This window comes from Dendrobates tinctorius, unplaced genomic scaffold (assembly GCF_039654945.1).
Source record: "Dendrobates tinctorius isolate UK_male_01 unplaced genomic scaffold, ASM3965494v1 ptg000254l, whole genome shotgun sequence".
NCBI lineage: Eukaryota > Metazoa > Chordata > Amphibia > Anura > Dendrobatidae > Dendrobates > Dendrobates tinctorius.
The window spans coordinates 1142260-1160625 of NW_027361921.1; the positions used below are offsets into that span (position 1 = coordinate 1142260).

Consider the following 18366-nt stretch of genomic DNA (forward strand, 5'->3'; position numbering starts at 1 on the left):
CAGTTTGGGGCTGTTAGCCGAAAAAGAGGACTTTCATTCTTGTTTGACATCAAACATGTCTTTCCCAAAGCCCTAATAAAGTGCAATTGAGAGAAAAAAACTTTCTGCTTTTGAAATGCTCTAAAAGGAATTAGATGAAATAAGTTTCTTTAGAGAATATAGGATGGCTTCAAGCATTACAAATTAAAACCAGTGGAATTTGAGTGAAAAAAAAATTTGCTTTTGAAATTCTCTAAAAGGAATTAGATGAAATAACTTTCTTTAGAGAATATAGGATGGGCTCAAGAATTACAAACTAAAACCAGTGGAATTACACATTAGATGCTACAAATTTTCATAGCAGTTTTCTGAAAAAGCAGAATAATAAATATTGACATATGGATCATGTGGTGCTGTAGCTTAGTTGGTTAAAGCGCCTGTCTCGTAAACAGGAGATCCTGAGTTCAACTCTCAGCAGTACCTTGTTTTCATCTTCTCAAGAATAAGCTTCCTATCTTAAAGCATGTGTTTTACCTGTGTGCAAACTCAAATTTGCCATTGTTGCAGCCCTACTCATAGTGCAATTGTGAGATTAAGTATCTCATCTAAATGCTGAAAAGGAAGTAAGACTGCTTCAAGCTTGACAATTTAACCAATGGATTTTATTTTGAAATGCCTCCACTTTCCGCATCTGACTCTCTAAGCAGTCTTTCGAATATATCACATCTTTTTGTGATTTAGCCAAGTTGGTCAAAGAGCCTGTTTAGTAAATAGAAAATCTTGATTTCAAATGTCAGCAGTGCTTTCCTTTCTTCATGTCAGTTTGGGGCTGTTAGCCGAAAAAGAGGACTTTCACTTTTGTTTGACATCAAACATGTCTTTCCCAAAGCCCTAATAAAGTGCTATTGAGAGAAAAAAACTTTCTGCTTTTGAAATGCTCTAAAAGGAATTAGATGAAATAAGTTTCTTTAGAGAATATAGGATGGCTTCAAGCATTACAAATTAAAACCAGTGGAATTTGAGTGAAAAAAAAAATTTGCTTTTGAAATGCTCTAAAAGGAATTAGATGAAATAACTTTCTTTAGAGAATATAGGATGGCTTCAATCATTACATATTAAAACCAGTGGAATTACACATTAGATGCTACAAATTTTCATAGCAGTTTTCTGAAAAAGCAGAATAATAAATATTCACATTTGGATCATGTGGTGCTGTGGATTAGTTGGTTAAAGCGCCTGTCTCATAAACAGGAGATCCTGAGTTCAACTCTCAGCAGTACCTTGTTTTCATATTCTCAAGAATAAGCTTCCTATCTTAAATCAGGTGTTTTACCTGTGTGCAAACTCAAATTTGCCATTGTTCCAGCCCTACTGATAGTGCAATTGTGAGATTAAGAATCTCATCTAAATGCTGAAAAGGAAGTAAGACTGCTTCAAGCTTGACAATTTAACCAATGGATTTTATTTTGAAATGCCTCCATTTTCTGCATCTGACTCTCTAAGCAGTCTTTCCAATATATCACATCTTTTTGTGATTTAGCCAAGTTGGTCAAAGAGCCTGTTTAGTAAACAGAAAATCTTGATTTCGAATGTCAGCAGTGCTTTCCTTTCTTCATGTCAGTTTGGGGCTGTTAGCCGAAAAAGAGGACTTTCACTTTTGTTTGACATCAAACATGTCTTTCCCAAAGCCCTAATAAAGTGCTATTGAGAGAAAAAAACTTTCTGCTTTTGAAATGCTCTAAAAGGAATTAGATGAAATAAGTTTCTTTAGAGAATATAGGATGGCTTCAAGCATTACAAATTAAAACCAGTGGAATTTGAGTGAAAAAAAAAATTGTTTTTGAAATGCTCTAAAAGGAATTAGATGAAATAACTTTCTTTAGAGAATATAGGATGGCTTCAATCATTACAAATTAAAACCAGTGGAATTACACATTAGATGCTACAAATTTTCATAGCAGTTTTCTGAAAAAGCAGAATAATAAATATTCACATTTGGATCATGTGGTGCTGTGGCTTAGTTGGTTAAAGCGCCTGTCTCGTAAACAGGAGATCCTGAGTTAAACTCTCAGCAGTACCTTGTTTTCATCTTCTCAAGAATAAGCTTCCTATCTTAAAGCAGGTGTTTTACCTGATTGCAAACTCAAATTTGCCATTGTTCCAGCTCTACTGATAGTGCAATTGTGAGATTAAGTATCTCATCTAAATGCTGAAAAGGAAGTAAGACTGCTTCAAGCTTGACAATTTAACCAATGGATTTTATTTTGAAATGCCTCCATTTTCCGCATCTGACTCTCTAAGCAGTCTTTCCAATATATCACATCTTTTTGTGATTTAGCCAAGTTGGTCAAAGAGCCTGTTTAGTAAACAGAAAATCTTGATTTCGAATGTCAGCAGTGCTTTCCTTTCTTCATGTCAGTTTGGGGCTGTTAGCCGAAAAGAGGACTTTCACTTTTGTTTGACATCAAACATGTCTTTCCCAAAGCCCTAATAAAGTGCAATTGAGAGAAAAAAACTTTCTGCTTTTGAAATGCTCTAAAAGGAATTAGATGAAATAAGTTTCTTTAGAGAATATAGGATGGCTTCAATCATTACAAATTAAAACCAGTGGAATTTAAGTAAAAAAAATTTTGCTTTTGAAATGCTCTAAAAGGAATTAGATGAAATAACTTTCTTTAGAGAATATAGGATGGGCTCAAGCATTACAAATTAAAACCAGTGGAATTACACATTAGATGCTAGAAATTTTCAGAGCAGTTTTCTGAAAAAGCAGAATAATAAATATTCACATATGGATCATGTGGTGCTGTGGCTTAGTTGGTTAAAGCGCTTGTCAAGAATAAGCTTCCTATCTTAAAGCACGTGTTTTACCTGTGTGCAAACTCAAATTAGCCATTGTTCCAGCCCTACTGATAGTGCAATTGTGAGATTAAGTATCTCATCTAAATGCTGAATAGGATGTAAGATTGCTTCAAACTTGACAACTTAACCAATGGATTTTATTTTGAAATGCCTCCACTTTCCACATCTGACTCTCTAAGCAGTCTTTCCAATATATCACATCTTTTTGTGATGTAGCCAAGTTGATCAAAGAGCCTGTTTAGTAAACAGAAAATCTTGATTTCGAATGTCAGCAGTGCTTTCCTTTCTTCATGTCAGTTTGGGGCTGTTAGCCGAAAAAGAGGACTTTCACTTTTGTTTGACATCAAACATGTCTTTCCCAAAGCCCTAATAAAGTGCAATTGAGAGAAAAAAACTTTCTGCTTTTGAAATGCTCTAAAAGGAATTAGATGAAATAAGTTTCTTTAGAGAATATAGGATGGCTTCAATCATTACAAATTAAAACCAGTGGAATTTAAGTAAAAAAAATTTTGCTTTTGAAATGCTCTAAAAGGAATTAGATGAAATAACTTTCTTTAGAGAATATAGGATGGGCTCAAGCATTACAAATTAAAACCAGTGGAATTACACATTAGATGCTAGAAATTTTCAGAGCAGTTTTCTGAAAAAGCAGAATAATAAATATTCACATATGAATCATGTGGTGCTGTGGCTTAGTTGGTTGAAGCGCCTGTCTCGTAAACAGGAGATCCTGAGTTCAACTCTCAGCAGTACCTTGTTTTCATCTTCTCAAGAATAAGCTTACTATCTTAAAGCAGATGTTTTACCTGAGTGCAAACTCAAATTTGCCATTGTTCCATTACTACTGATAGTGCAATTGTGAGATTAAGTATTTCATCTAAATGCTGAAAAGGAATTAAGACTGCATTGTGATTGCTATAAGTGTGTGCTAGAAGTGTGAAGATTAATTTAAGAATTAAAACCAGAAGGATGAATACAGACTGTGCCCTGCTACCTGCCACCATCGCACTCTAACAAGCATCTCTATTCTTCCGACAGGTATGTCCATCCACCCAGCTCTCCTGCTCTCCTGCTGTCTGTCTATGAAGGACACACAGTGCGTCACCCAGCTTTGCACATAGACTTGCCTCTGCACCTAGCATTCACATGGTATGTCCATCCACCCAGCTCTCCTGCTCTCCTGCTGTCTGTCTATGAAGGACACACAGTGCGTCACCCAGCTTTGCACATAGACTTGCCTCTGCACCTAGCATTCACATGGTATGTCCATCCACCCAGCTCTCCTGCTCTCCTGCTGTCTGTCTATGAAGGACACACAGTGCGTCACCCAGCTTTGCACATAGACTTGCCTCTGCACCTAGCATTCACATGGTATGTCCATCCACCCAGCTCTCCTGCTCTCCTGCTGTCTGTCTATGAAGGACACACAGTGCGTCACCCAGCTTTGCACATAGACTTGCCTCTGCACCTAGCATTCACATGGTATGCCTTTCAGCTAACCCCAGCTTACCCCAGTGTTATTTATGACCTTGTTTACTCTGGCTTGATCATATACATCTGGTCCACTCTTAATTGTCTGGCCAAGATGAGCAGAGACCACTCCTCTCTGCTTCACACCTGACTGCACTTAGTTGTACATATATTGCAGAGTACAAGTCTGCATAGACTTCAGTCTGCATTGTGATTGCTATAAGTGTGTGCTAGAAGTGTGAAGATTAATTTAAGAATTAAAACCAGAATTGAACCAGAAGGGAACTGAAGGTAACTGGACACAGTCACTGTAAACAATGTTTCTGTTTGTTTTCACTTTCACCCCAATAATCCTTCACTTTCTGCTAATTCCCCTAATCCCTACTCCTAGTAAGGAACTGTTCATCTCTTCTTCAATCCTCCCCATCCACCTCACCTCCGCCTCAAAACTGTTCCTTAACATACAATCCTCTGTCTCCAAACACAGACAGCCCCCTCATGCCCTCTCCTGCTCCCACCTGCTAACACTTTCTCTGCTCCTTCTCACTGCTGGTGATATCTCTCCAAATCCTGGTCCTCCTCACCACATTCCCACAGTCATTTCTACCTCCCATCCACACTCTATCACAACCTTCCGTAACCTCTCCAACCTTTTACCCATTCACCCAGCCCCCGCTTCCCCAGTCCCACTAACAGGAGCTCTGTGGAACGCTCGCTCTGTCTGCAACAAGCTTTCCTACATCCATGATCTTTTTGTTACTACCAAACTCTCCTTCCTCGCCATCACCGAAACCTGGCTCACCCCTTCTGACACAGCCTCTCCTGCTGCACTTTCGTATGGCGGCTTCCACCTTTCTCACACCCCCCGCCCCAGCAGCAAACATGGTGGAGGAGTTGGTTTTCTCCTGTCAGATACCTGCTCCTTCACCCCAATCCCACTGCCACCCTCTCTTCCTTTGAGGTGCACTCTGTGTGCATCTACTCCCCCTCCAACCTCCAACTGGCTGTCATCTACCGCCCCCCAGGGCCAGCCACCACCTTCTTTGACCACTTCACCACCTGGTTACTTCATTTCCTTTCCGCGGACATCCCTACTATCATCATGGGTGACTTCAACATCCCCATTGACACTTCCCTCTCAGCTGCCACTAAACTTCTATCTCTCACTTCCTCCTTCGGCCTCACTCAATGGTCTTCTACAGCCACCCACAAAGATGGCCACACACTGGACCTCATCTTCACCCGCCTCTGCTCCCTATCTAACCTCTCTAACTCACCTCTTCCTCTCTCTGACCACAACCTGCTCACATTCTCTTCCCTCTTCACTCCATGTCTACAATCCCCACCCCACAAACTTTCACACCCTCGCAGGAATCTTAAACACCTTGACCTACACTCATTCTCCGAATCCCTCCTCCCTCTTACAGATATAAGTTCCTTACACAATGCGGATGACGCTGCCGCTCTATATAACACCACAATAGCTGTAGCTTTGGAATCCGCTGCCCCACTTACACATACCAAAACTCGCAAAATCAACAGACAGCCCTGGCACACCAGCCTGACCAAAGAGCTGAGGCGAGCTTCCAGGGCTGCTGAGCGCAGATGGAAAAGATCCCACTCCAACGAGCATTTCATCGCATTCAAACAGTCCCTCACTACTTTCAAGACCACACTCGCCACAGCTAAACAAACCTACTTCTCATCTCTCATATCCTCCCTGTCTCACAACCCTAAACAGTTATTCAACACCTTCAATTCTCTCCTCCGCCCCCCAGCACCTCCTCCCTCCCCACTCATCTCAGCTGAAGACTTTGCCTCATTTTTCAAGCAGAAAATTGATAACATCAGGGACAGTTTTGGTCAACAACCCCCAGAGCCCTTCCTCCCGACTTCCCAGCCCTCCACCTTCAAAACCAACTTCTCCACCATTACAGAAGATCGACTCTCCACTCTACTCTCAAGATCACATCTCACCACCTGTGCACTCGACCCGATCCCATCCCACTTCATCCCAAACCTCACCACAGTCTTCATCCCAACCCTAACCCATCTCTTCAACCTATCACTAACAACTGGTGTTTTCCCCTCAAGCTTTAAACATGCCTCCATCACACCTATCCTCAAAAAGCCCTCTCTTGACCCATCCTCTGTATCTAGCTATCGCCCTATATCACTTCTCCCATACGCCTCCAAGCTACTGGAACAACACGTCTACCTTGAACTGTCCTCCCATCTCTCTTCTTGCTCCCTCTTCGACCGCTTACAATCTGGCTTCCGGTCACACCACTCCACTGAAACTGCCCTTACTAAGGTCACCAATGACCTCTTAACTGCCAAGAGCAAGCGACACTACTCTGTCCTCCTCCTCCTGGACCTGTCGGCTGCCTTTGACACAGTGGACCATTCCCTATTATTACAGACCCTCTCATCCCTCGGCATCACAGACTTGGCCCTCTCCTGGATCTCATCATACCTAACAGACCGGACATTCAGCGTCTCCCACTCACACACCACCTCCTCACCTCGCCCCCTATCTGTCGGAGTCCCACAAGGTTCAGTCCTAGGGCCCCTGCTGTTCTCTATTTACACCTTTGGCCTGGGACAGCTCATAGAATCTCATGGCTTTCAGTATCATCTTTATGCTGATGACACACAGATCTACATCTCTGGACCAGATATCACCTCCCTACTAACCAGAATCCCTCAATGTCTGTCCACTATTTCATCCTTCTTCTCCACTAGATACCTGAAACTCAACATGGACAAAACAGAATTCATCATCTTTCCCCCATCTCACGTGACCCCCCCTACGAACCTATCAATTACAGTAAATGACTGCCCACTCTCCCCAGTCCCACAAGCTCGCTGCCTCGGAGTAATCCTTGATGCTGATCTCTCCTTCAAACCACATATCCAAACCCTTTCCACTTCCTGCCGACTTCAACTCAAAAATATTTCACGCATCCGTTCATTCCTCACCCAAGAATCTGCAAAAACCCTAGTCCATGCCCTCATCATCTCTCGCCTTGACTACTGCAACCTCATGCTCTGCGGCCTCCCCTCAAACACTCTCGCACCCCTCCAATCTATTCTAAACTCTGCTGCCCGACTAATCCACCTGTCCCCCCGCTATTCCCCAGCTTCTCCCCTCTGTCAATCCCTTCACTGGCTCCCAATTGCCCAGAGACTCCATTACAAAACCCTAACCATGACATACAAAGCCATCCACAACTTGTCTCCTCCATACATTTGTGACCTCGTCTCCCGGTACTTTCCTGCACGCAACCTCCGATCCTCACAAGATCTCCTTCTCTACTCCCCTCTTATCTCCTCTTCCCACAATCGCATACAAGATTTCTCTCGCGCATCACCCCTACTCTGGAACTCTCTACCACAACATATCAGACTCTCACCTACCATCGAAACCTTCAAAAAGAGCCTGAAGACCCACCTCTTCCGACAAGCCTATAACCTGCAGTAACCACCGATCGACCAAACCGCTGCACGACCAGCTCTACCCTCGCCTACTGTATTATCACCCATCCCTTGAAGATTGTGAGCCCTCGCGGGCAGGGTCCTCTCTCCTCCTGTACCAGTTATGACTTGTATTGTTTAAGATTATTGTACTTGTTTTTATGTATACCCCCCTCACATGTAAAGCGCCATGGAATAAATGGCGCTATAACAATAAATAATAATAATAATAATAAGACTGCTTCAAGCTTGACAATTGATTTTATTTTGAAATGCCTCCACTTTCCGCATCTGACTCTCTAAGCAGTCTTTCCAATATATCACATCTTTTTGTGATTTAGCCAAGTTGGTCAAAGAGCCTGTTTAGTAAACAGAAAATCTTGATTTCGAATGTCAGCAGTGCTTTCCTTTCTTCATGTCAGTTTGGGGCTGTTAGTCGAAAAAGAGGACTTTCACTTTTGTTTGACATCAAACATGTCTTTCCCAAATCCCTAATAAAGTGCAATTGAGAGAAAAAAACTTTCTGCTTTTGAAATGCTCTAAAAGGAATTAGATGAAATAAGTTTCTTTAGAGAATATAGGATGGCTTCAAGCATTACAAATTAAAACCAGTGGAATTTGAGTGAAAAAAAAAATTTGCTTTTGAAATGCTCTAAAAGGAATTAGATGAAATAACTTTCTTTAGAGAATATAGGATGGGCTCAAGCATTACAAATTAAAACCAGTGGAATTACACATTAGACGCTACAAATTTTCATAGCAGTTTTCTGAAAAAGCAGAATAATAAATATTCACATTTGGATCATGTGGTGCTGTGGATTAGTTGGTTAAAGCGCCTGTCTCATAAACAGGAGATCTTGAGTTCAACTCTCAGCAGTACCTTGTTTTCATCTTATCAGGAATAAGCTTCCTATCTTAAATAAGGTGTTTTACCTGTGTGCAAACTCAAATTTGCCATTGTTCCAGCCCTACTGATAGTGCAATTGTGAGATTAAGTATCTCATCTAAATGCTGAAAAGGAAGTAAGATTGCTTCAAACTTGACAACTTAACCAATGGATTTTATTTTGAAATGCCTCCACTTTCCGCATCTGACTCTCTAAGCAGTCTTTCCAATATATCACATCTTTTTGTGATGTAGCCAAGTTGGTCAAAGAGCCTGTTTAGTAAACAGAAAATCTTGATTTCGAATGTCAGCAGTGCTTTCCTTTCTTCATGTCAGTTTGGGCTGTTAGCCGAAAAAGAGGACTTTCACTTTTGTTTGACATCAAACATGTCTTTCCCAAAGCCCTAATAAAGTGCAATTGAGAGAAAAAAACTTCCTGCTTTTGAAATGCTCTAAAAGGAATTAGATGAAATAAGTTTCTTTAGAGAATATAGGATGGCTTCAATCATTACAAATTAAAACCAGTGGAATTACACATTAGACTCTACAAATTTTCATAGCAGTTTTCTGAAAAAGCAGAATAATAAATATTCACATTTGGATCATGTGGTGCTGTGGCTTAGTTGGTTAAAGCGCCTGTTTCGTAAACAGGAGATCCTGAGTTCAACTCTCAGCAGTACCTTGTTTTCATCTTCTCAAGAATAAGCTTCCTGTCTTAAAGCAGGTGTTTTACCTGAGTGCAAACTCAAATTTGCCATTGTTCCAGCCCTACTGATAGTGCAATTGTGAGATTAAGTATCTCATCTAAATGCTGAATAGGAATTAAGACTGCTTCAAGCTTGACAATTTAACCAATGGATTTTATTTTGAAATGCCTCCACATTCCGCATCTGACTCTCTAAGCAGTCTTTCCAATATATCACATCTTTTTGTGATTTAGCCAAGTTGGTCAAAGAGCCTGTTTAGTAAACAGAAAATCTTGATTTCGAATGTCAGCAGTGCTTTCCTTTCTTCATGTCAGTTTGGGGCTGTTAGTCGAAAAAGAGGACTTTCACTTTTGTTTGACATCAAACATGTCTTTCCCAAATCCCTAATAAAGTGCAATTGAGAGAAAAAAACTTTCTGCTTTTGAAATGCTCTAAAAGGAATTAGATGAAATAAGTTTCTTTAGAGAATATAGGATGGCTTCAAGCATTACAAATTAAAACCAGTGGAATTTGAGTGAAAAAAAAAATTTGCTTTTGAAATGCTCTAAAAGGAATTAGATGAAATAACTTTCTTTAGAGAATATAGGATGGGCTCTAGCATTACAAATTAAAACCAGTGGAATTACACATTAGATGCTACATATTTTCATAGCAGTTTTCTGAAAAAGCAGAATAATAAATATTCACATATGGATCATGTGGTGCTGTGGCTTAGTTGGTTAAAGCGCCTGTCTCGTAAACAGGAGATCCTGAGTTCAACTCTCAGCAGTACCTTGTTTTCATATTCTCAAGAATAAGCTTCCTATCTTAAAGCAGGTGTTTTACCTGTGTGCAAACTCAATTTTGCCATTGTTGCAGCCCTACTCATAGTGCAATTGTGAGATTAAGAATCTCATCTAAATGCTGAAAAGGAAGTAAGACTGCTTCAAGCTTGACAATTTAACCAATGGATTTTATTTTGAAATTTCTCCATTTTCCGCATCTGACTCTCTAAGCAGTCTTTCCAATATATCACATCTTTTTGTGATTTAGCCAAGTTGGTCAAAGAGCCTGTTTAGTAAACAGAAAATCTTCATTTCGAATGTCAGCAGTGCTTTCCTTTCTTCATGTCAGTTTGGGGCTGTTAGCCGAAAAAGAGGACTTTCACTTTTGTTTGACATCAAACATGTCTTTCCCAAAGCCCTAATAAAGTGCAATTGAGAGAAAAAAAATTTCTGCTTTTGAAATGCTCTAAAAGGAATTAGATGAAATAAGTTTCTTTAGAGAATATAGGATGTCTTCAATCATTACAAATTAAAACCAGTGGAATTTAAGTAAAAAAAATTTGCTTTTGAAATGCTCTAAAAGGAATTAGATGAAATAACTTTCTTTAGAGAATATAGGATGGCTTCAATCATTACAAATTAAAACCAGTGGAATTACACATTAGATGCTACAAATTTGCATAGTAGTTTTCTGAAAAAGCAGAATAATAAATATTCACATATAGATCATGTGGTGCTGTGGCTTAGTTGGTTAAAGCGCTTGTCAAGAATAAGCTTCCTATCTTAAAGCACGTGTTTTACCTGAGTGCAAACTCAAATTAGCCATTGTTCCAGCCCTACTCATAGTGCAATTGTGAGATTAAGTATCTCATCTAAATGCTGAAAAGAGGAAGACTGCTTCAAGCTTGACAATTTAACCAATGGATTTTATTTTGAAATGCCTCCACTTTCCGCATCTGACTCTCTAAGCAGTCTTTCCAATATATCACATCTTTTTGTGATTTAGCCAAGTTGGTCAAAGAGCCTGTTTAGTAAACAGAAAATCTTGATTTCGAATGTCAGCAGTGCTTTCCTTTCTTCATGTCAGTTTGGGGCTGTTAGTCGAAAAAGAGTACTTTCACTTTTGTTTGACATCAAACATGTCTTTCCCAAATCTCTAATAAAGTGCAATTGAGAGAAAAAAACTTTCTGCTTTTGAAATGCTCTAAAAGGAATTAGATGAAATAAGTTTCTTTAGAGAATATAGGATGGCTTCAAGCATTACAAATTAAAACCAGTGGAATTTGAGTGAAAAAAAAATTTGCTTTTGAAATGCTCTAAAAGGAATTAGATGAAATAACTTTCTTTAGAGAATATAGGATGGGCTCAAGCATTACAAATTAAAACCAGTGGAATTACACATTAGATGCTACAAATTTTCATAGCAGTTTTCTGTAAAAGCAGAATAATAAATATTGACATATGGATCATGTGGTGCTGTGGCTTAGTTGGTTAAAGCGCCTGTCTCGTAAACAGCAGATCCTGAGTTCAACTCTCAGCAGTACCTTGTTTTCATCTTCTCAAGAATAAGCTTCCTATCTTAAAGCAGGTGTTTTACCTGTGTGCAAACTCAAATTTGCCAATGTTTCAGCCCTACTCATAGTGCAATTGTGAGATTAAGTATCTCATCTAAATGCTGAAAAGGAAGTAAGACGGCTTCAAGCTTGACAATTTAACCAATGGATTTTATTTTGATATGCCTCCACTTTCCGCATCTGACTCTCTAAGCAGTCTTTCCAATATATCACATCTTTTTGTGATTTAACCAAGTTGGTCAAAGAGCCTGTTTAGTAAACAGAAAATCTTGATTTCGAATGTCAGCAGTGCTTTCCTTTCATCATGTCAGTTTGGGGCTGTTAGCCGAAAAAGAGGACTTTCATTCTTGTTTGACATCAAACATGTCTTTCCCAAAGCCCTAATAAAGTGCAATTGAGAGAAAAAACTTTGTGCTTTTGAAATGCTCTAAAAGGAATTAGATGAAATAAGTTTCTTTAGAGAATATAGGATGGCTTCAAGCATTACAAATTAAAACCAGTGGAATTTGAGTGAAAAAAAAAATTTGCTTTTGAAATGCTCTAAAAGGAATTAGATGAAATAACTTTCTTTAGAGAATATAGGATGGGCTCAAGCATTACAAATTAAAACCAGTGGAATTTAAGTAAAAAAATTTTGCTTTTGAAATGCTCTAAAAGGAATTAGATGAAATAAGTTTCTTTAGAGAATATAGGATGGCTTCAATCATTACAAATTAAAACCAGTGGAATTACACATTAGATGCTACAAATTTTCATAGCAGTTTTCTAAAAAAGCAGAATAATAAATATTCACATTTGGATCATGTGGTGCTGTGGCTTAGTTGGTTAAAGTGCCTGTCTCGTAAACAGGAGATCCTGAGTTCAACTCTCAGCAGTACCTTGTTTTCATCTTCTCAAGAATAAGCTTCCTATCTTAAATCATGTGTTTTACCTGTGTGCAAACTCAAATTTGCCATTGTTCCAGCCCTACTCATAGTGCAATTGTGAGATTAAGTATCTCATCTAAATGCTGAAAAGGAAGTAAGACTGCTTCAAGCTTGACAATTTAACCAATGGATTTTATTTTGAAATGCCTCCATTTTCCGCATCTGACTCTCTAAGCAGTCTTTCCAATATATCGCATCTTTTTGTGATTTAGCCAAGTTGGTCAAAGAGCCTGTTTAGTAAACAGAAAATCTTGATTTCGAATGTCAGCAGTGCTTTCCTTTCTTCATGTCAGTTTGGGGCTGTTAGCCGAAAAAGAGGACTTTCACTTTTGTTTGACATCAAACATGTCTTTCCCAAATCCCTAATAAAGTGCAATTGAGAGAAAAAAACTTTCTGCTTTTGAAATGCTCTAAAAGGAATTAGATGAAATAAGTTTCTTTAGAGAATATAGGATGGCTTCAAGCATTACAAATTAAAACCAGTGGAATTTGAGTGAAAAAAAAAATTTGCTTTTGAAATGCTCTAAAAGGAATTAGATGAAATAACTTTCTTTAGAGAATATAGGATGGGCTCAAGCATTACAAATTAAAACCAGTGGAATTACACATTAGATGCTACAAATTTTCATAGCAGTTTTCTGAAAAAGCAGAATAATAAATATTCACATATGAATCATGTGGTGCTGTGGCTTAGTTGGTTAAAGCGCCTGTCTCGTAAACAGGAGATCCTGAGTTCAACTCTCAGCAGTACCTTGTTTTCATCTTATCAAGAATAAGCTTCCTATCTTAAATCAGGTGTTTTACCTGTGTGCAAACTCAAATTTGCCATTGTTCCAGCCCTACTCATAGTGCAATTGTGACATTAAGTATCTCATCTAAATGCTGAAAAGGAAGTAAGATTGCTTCAAACTTGACAACTTAACCAATGGATTTTATTTTGAAATGCCTCCACTTTCCGCATCTGACTCTCTAAGCAGTCTTTCCAATATATCACATCTTTTTGTGATGTAGCCAAGTTGGTCAAAGAGCCTGTTTAGTAAACAGAAAATCTTGATTTCGAATGTCAGCAGTGCTTTCCTTTCTTCATGTCAGTTTGGGCTGTTAGCCGAAAAAGAGGACTTTCACTTTTGTTTGACATCAAACATGTCTTTCCCAAAGCCCTAATAAAGTGCAATTGAGAGAAAAAAACTTTCTGCTTTTGAAATGCTCTAAAAGGAATTAGATGAAATAAGTTTCTTTAGAGAATATAGGATGGCTTCAATCATTACAAATTAAAACCAGTGGAATTACACATTAGATGCTACAAATTTTCATAGCAGTTTTCTGAAAAAGCAGAATAATAAATATTCACATTTGGATCATGTGGTGCTGTGGCTTAGTTGGTTAAAGCGCCTGTCTCGTAAACAGGAGATCCTGAGTTAAACTCTCAGCAGTACCTTGTTTTCATCTTCTCAAGAATAAGCTTCCTATCTTAAAGCAGGTATTTTACCTGAGTGCAAACTCAAATTTGCCATTGTTCCAGCCCTACTGATAGTGCAATTGTGAGATTAAGTATCTTATCTAAATGCTGAAAAGGAATTAAGACTGCTTCAAGCTTGACAATTTAACCAATGGATTTTATTTTGAAATGCCTCCACTTTCCGCATCTGACTCTCTAAGCAGTCTTTCCAATATATCGCATCTTTTTGTGATTTAGCCAAGTTGGTCAAAGAGCCTGTTTAGTAAACAGAAAATCTTGATTTCGAATGTCAGCAGTGCTTTCCTTTCTTCATGTCAGTTTGGGGCTGTTAGCCGAAAAAGAGGACTTTCACTTTTGTTTGACATCAAACATGTATTTCCCAAAGCCCTAATAAAGTGCAATTGAGAGAAAAAAACTTTCTGCTTTTAAAATGCTCTAAAAGGAATTAGATGAAATAAGTTTCTTTAGAGAATATAGGATGGCTTCAAGCATTACAAATTAAAACCAGTGGAATTTGAGTGAAAAAAAAATTGCTTTTGAAATGCTATAAAAGGAATTAGATGAAATAACTTTCTTTAGAGAATATAGGATGGGCTCAAGCATTACAAATTAAGACCAGTGGAATAACACATTAGATGCTACAAATTTTCATAGCAGTTTTCTGAAAAAGCAGAATAATAAATATTCACAAATGGATCATGTGGTGCTGTGGCTTAGTTGTGTCTTGTAAACAGGAGATCCTGAGTTCAACTCTCAGCAGTACCTTGTTTTCATCTTCTCAAGAATAAGCTTCCTATCTTAAAGCAGGTGTTTTACCTGTGTGCAAACTCAAATTTGCCATTGTTCCAGCCCTACTCATAGTGCAATTGTGAGACTAAGTATCTCATCTAAATGATGAAAAGGAAGTAAGACTGCTTCAAGCTTGACAATTTAACCAATGGATTTTATTTTGAAATGCCTCCATTTTCCGCATCTGACTCTCTAAGCAGTCTTTCCAATATATCGCATCTTTTTGTGATTTAGCCAAGTTGGTCAAAGAGCCTGTTTAGTAAACAGAAAATCTGAATGTCGAAAATCGAATGTCAGCAGTGCTTTCCTTTCTTCATGTCAGTTTGGGGCTGTTAGCCGAAAAAGAGGACTTTCACTTTTGTTTGACATCAAACATGTCTTTCCCAGAGCCCTAATAATGTGCAATTGAGAGAAAAAAACTTTCTGCTTTTGAAATGCTCTAAAAGGAATTAGATGAAATAAGTTTCTTTAGAGAATATAGGATGGCTTCAATCATTACAAATTAAAACCAGTGGAATTTAAGTAAAAAAAAATTTGCTTTTGAAATGCTCTAAAAGGAATTAGATGAAATAACTTTCTTTAGAGAATATAGGATGGGCTCAAGCATTACAAATTAAAACCAGTGGAATTACCCATTAGATGCTACAAATTTTCACCAAGTTGGTCAAAGAGCCTGTTTAGTAAACAGAAAATCTTGATTTTGAATGTCAGCAGTGATTTCCTTTCATCATGTCAGTTTGGGGCTGTTAGCCGAAAAAGAGGACTTTCATTCTTGTTTGACATCAAACATGTCTTTCCCAAAGCCCTAATAAAGTGCAATTGAGAGAAAAAAACTTTCTGCTTTTGAAATGCTCTAAAACGAATTAGATGAAATAAGTTTCTTTAGAGAATATAGGATGGTTTCAAGCATTACAAATTAAAACCAGTGGAATTTTAGTGAAAAAAAAAATTTGCTTTTGAAATGCTCTAAAAGGAATTAGATGAAATAACTTTCTTTAGAATATATAGGAAGGGCTCAAGCATTACAAACTAAAACCAGTGGAATTACACGTTAGATGCTACAAATTTTCATAGCAGTTTTCTGAAAAAGCAGAATAATAAATATTCACATATGGATCATGTTGTCCTGTGGCTTAGTTGGTTAAAGCGCCTGTCTCGTAAACAGGAGGTCCTGGTTTCAACTCTCAGCAGTACCTTTTTTCATCTTCTCAAGAATAAGCTTCCTATCTTAAATCAGGTGTTTTACCTGTGTGCAAACTCAAATTTGCCATTGTTCCAGCCCTACTCATAGTGCAATTGTGAGATTAAGTATCTCACAATCTCACAATCTAAATGCTGAAAAGGAAGTAAGACTGCTTCAAGCTTGACAATTTAACCAATGGATTTTATTTTGAAATGCCTCCACTTTCCGCATCTGACTCTCTAAGCAGTCTTTCCAATATATCACATCTTTTTGTGAATAAACCAAGTTGGTCAAAGAGCCTGTTTAGTAAACAGAAAATCTTGATTTCGAATGTCAGCAGTGCTTTTCTTTCATCATGTCAGTTTGGGGCTGTTAGCCGAAAAAGAGGACTTTCATTCTTGTTTGACATCAAACATGTCTTTCCCAAAGCCCTAATAAAGTGCAATTGAGAGAAAAAAACTTTCTGCTTTTGAAATGCTCTAAAAGGAATTAGATGAAATAAGTTTCTTTAGAGAATATAGGATGGCTTCAAGCATTACAAATTAAAACCAGTGGAATTTGAGTGAAAAAAAAATTTGCTTTTGAAATTCTCTAAAAGGAATTAGATGAAATAACTTTCTTTAGAGAATATAGGATGGGCTCAAGCATTACAAACTAAAACCAGTGGAATTACACATTAGATGCTACAAATTTTCATAGCAGTTTTCTGAAAAAGCAGAATAATAAATATTCACCTTTGGATCATGTGGTGCTGTGGATTAGTTGGTTAAAGCGCCTGTCTCATAAACAGGAGATCTTGAGTTCAACTCTCAGCAGTACCTTGTTTTCATCTTATCAAGAATAAGCTTCCTATCTTAAATCAGGTGTTTTACCTGTGTGCAAACTCAAATTTGCCATTGTTCCAGCCCTACTGATAGTGCAATTGTGAGATTAAGTATCTCATCTAAATGCTGAAAAGGAAGTAAGATTGCTTCAAACTTGACAACTTAACCAATGGATTTTATTTTGAAATGCCTCCACTTTCCGCATCTGACTCTCTAAGCAGTCTTTCCAATATATCACATCTTTTTGTGATGTAGCCAAGTTGGTCAAAGAGCCTGTTTAGTAAACAGAAAATCTTGATTTCGAATGTCAGCAGTGCTTTCCTTTCTTCATGTCAGTTTGGGCTGTTAGCCGAAAAAGAGGACTTTCACTTTTGTTTGACATCAAACATGTCTTTCCCAAAGCCCTAATAAAGTGCAATTGAGAGAAAAAAACTTTCTGCTTTTGAAATGCTCTAAAAGGAATTAGATGAAATAAGTTTCTTTAGAGAATATAGGATGGCTTCAATCATTACAAATTAAAACCAGTGGAATTTAAGTAAAAAAATTTTTGCTTTTGAAATGCTCTAAAAGGAATTAGATGAAATAAGTTTCTTTAGAGAATATAGGATGGCTTCAAGCATTACAAATTAAAACCAGTGGAATTTAAGTAAAAAATTTTTGCTTTTGAAATGCTCTAAAAGGAATTAGATGAAATAACTTTCTTTAGAGAATATAGGATGGGCTCAAGCATTACAAATTAAAACCAGTGGAATTACACATTAGATGCTACAAATTTTCATAGCAGTTTTCTGTAAAAGCAGAATAATAAATATTGACATCTGGATCATGTGGTGCTGTGGCTTAGTTGGTTAAAGCGCCTGTCTCGTAAACAGGAGATCCTGAGTTCAACTCTCAGCAGTACCTTGTTTTCATCTTCTCAAGAATAAGCTTCCTATCTTAAAGCAGGTGTTTTACCTGAGTGCAAACTCAAATTTGCCATTGTTCCAGCCCTACTGATAGTGCAATTGTGAGATTAAGTATCTCATCTAAATGCTGAAAAGGAATTAAGACTGCTTCAAGCTTGACAATTTAACCAATGGATTTTATTTTGAAATGCCTCCACATTCCGCATCTGACTCTCTAAGCAGTCTTTCCAATATATCACATCTTTTTGTGATTTAGCCAAGTTGGTCAAAGAGCCTGTTTAGTAAACAGAAAATCTTGATTTCGAATATCAGCAGTGCTTTCCTTTCTTCATGTCAGTTTGGGCTGTTAGCCGAAAAAGAGGACTTTCACTTTTGTTTGACATCAAACATGTCTTTCCCAAATCCCTAATAAAGTGCAATTGAGAGAAAAAAACTTTCTGCTTTTGAAATGCTCTAAAAGGAATTAGATGAAATAAGTTTCTTTAGAGAATATAGGATGGCTTCAATCATTACAAATTAAAACCAGTGGAATTACACATTAGATGCTACAAATTTGCATAGC

The 18366-nt window shown here is 37.9% G+C and overlaps 10 non-coding genes across 10 annotated transcripts; all 10 read left to right on the forward strand.

Moving 5' to 3' along the window:
* Window positions 1-388: 388 nt before the first annotated feature.
* TRNAT-CGU (transfer RNA threonine (anticodon CGU)) lies at window positions 389-462 on the forward strand. Its single transcript has one exon. It is a non-coding gene; the product is annotated as a tRNA-Thr (tRNA).
* Window positions 463-1985: 1523 nt separating this feature from the next.
* On the forward strand, window positions 1986-2059 carry TRNAT-CGU (transfer RNA threonine (anticodon CGU)). Its single transcript has one exon. It is a non-coding gene; the product is annotated as a tRNA-Thr (tRNA).
* A 1463-nt stretch (window positions 2060-3522) lies between these two features.
* TRNAT-CGU (transfer RNA threonine (anticodon CGU)) lies at window positions 3523-3596 on the forward strand. The gene has a single exon. It is a non-coding gene; the product is annotated as a tRNA-Thr (tRNA).
* Window positions 3597-9281: 5685 nt separating this feature from the next.
* On the forward strand, window positions 9282-9355 carry TRNAT-CGU (transfer RNA threonine (anticodon CGU)). The gene has a single exon. It is a non-coding gene; the product is annotated as a tRNA-Thr (tRNA).
* A 725-nt stretch (window positions 9356-10080) lies between these two features.
* TRNAT-CGU (transfer RNA threonine (anticodon CGU)) lies at window positions 10081-10154 on the forward strand. Its single transcript has one exon. It is a non-coding gene; the product is annotated as a tRNA-Thr (tRNA).
* Window positions 10155-11616: 1462 nt separating this feature from the next.
* TRNAT-CGU (transfer RNA threonine (anticodon CGU)) lies at window positions 11617-11690 on the forward strand. The gene has a single exon. It is a non-coding gene; the product is annotated as a tRNA-Thr (tRNA).
* An 834-nt stretch (window positions 11691-12524) lies between these two features.
* Window positions 12525-12598, forward strand: TRNAT-CGU (transfer RNA threonine (anticodon CGU)). Its single transcript has one exon. It is a non-coding gene; the product is annotated as a tRNA-Thr (tRNA).
* Window positions 12599-13323: 725 nt separating this feature from the next.
* TRNAT-CGU (transfer RNA threonine (anticodon CGU)) lies at window positions 13324-13397 on the forward strand. Its single transcript has one exon. It is a non-coding gene; the product is annotated as a tRNA-Thr (tRNA).
* A 611-nt stretch (window positions 13398-14008) lies between these two features.
* On the forward strand, window positions 14009-14082 carry TRNAT-CGU (transfer RNA threonine (anticodon CGU)). The gene has a single exon. It is a non-coding gene; the product is annotated as a tRNA-Thr (tRNA).
* A 3646-nt stretch (window positions 14083-17728) lies between these two features.
* Window positions 17729-17802, forward strand: TRNAT-CGU (transfer RNA threonine (anticodon CGU)). Its single transcript has one exon. It is a non-coding gene; the product is annotated as a tRNA-Thr (tRNA).
* The last annotated feature ends 564 nt before the right edge of the window (window positions 17803-18366 follow it).